Source organism: Aplysia californica, unplaced genomic scaffold, assembly GCF_000002075.1.
Source record: "Aplysia californica isolate F4 #8 unplaced genomic scaffold, AplCal3.0 scaffold00438, whole genome shotgun sequence".
NCBI classification, from domain to species: Eukaryota; Metazoa; Mollusca; class Gastropoda; order Aplysiida; family Aplysiidae; genus Aplysia; species Aplysia californica.
The window spans coordinates 396,745-397,599 of NW_004797708.1; the positions used below are offsets into that span (position 1 = coordinate 396,745).

An 855-nucleotide genomic window follows, 5' to 3' on the forward strand; every position below is an offset into this window, starting at 1 on the left:
CTTATTTTAATATTTAAAACTTCCGACAACTAGGACCTTTCTCCAGGCACACACACACACACACACACACACACACACACACACACACACACACACACACACACACACACACATACACACACACACACATAATCTGGTCGCTTTTAAGGACAAGCGGGCTAACCCAGGTCTCGGGAGTTTCCAGAAATCTTGACTTTCACCAAAAGTGGGCGTTGCCCTACCTATAGCAGAAGTTTGGTTTCATTAGTGTGTATATTTGTTTGGTTATAGAGAAAACTCTCCTTGTATTTTAAAGAAACTGAATAAGGGTCCAAAAAATGTACCTTCGATTTTCTCAAAACAGCATTTTTCGGGATAGCCCCCTTGTGCTTAATAAAAGCGACCACATAATATTAGCTGGAATAGAAGCGTAGGATTATTGGTCTCTGTATGTGGTATATTAGCCCATAAAAGAGTAAAACCGGAGAAAAGGATTAGTAAACAAGACAAGACAAAATCGGACAAGAGCACTTCTCATTTGGTCACATTCTTAATTTCTAAGTACAAGTTTTACCTGATGGAGCCGGTGAGTCCGAGGGTTCTGAAGGGAAGACCCAGCTTGAACAAAGCATCATAGGCGTGGTTGCGCCTGTAGCTGTTGTCGTTCAAGGACAGTTGGTAGGAGACCTTGCTGGTGTCTTTGTCTTCCCAGTACAGCTTGCCTTGGCTGGGTGGGCGTGTAGATGAGAGGTGAGAGTAGTAAGAAATGTGGGCAAAACCATCATCTGATCCTCATCCTCATCATCACCATCCTCATCATCACCATCATCATCATCATCATCATCATCATCATCATCATCATCATCATCATCATCA

General features: G+C 42.6%; 1 protein-coding gene across 1 annotated transcript in view; it reads right to left on the reverse strand.

The window, feature by feature from the left end:
• LOC101854594 overlaps positions 1-855 on the reverse strand; it is a gene marked incomplete in the record, with an annotated part of 46,397 nt that overhangs the window by 10,252 nt on the left and 35,290 nt on the right.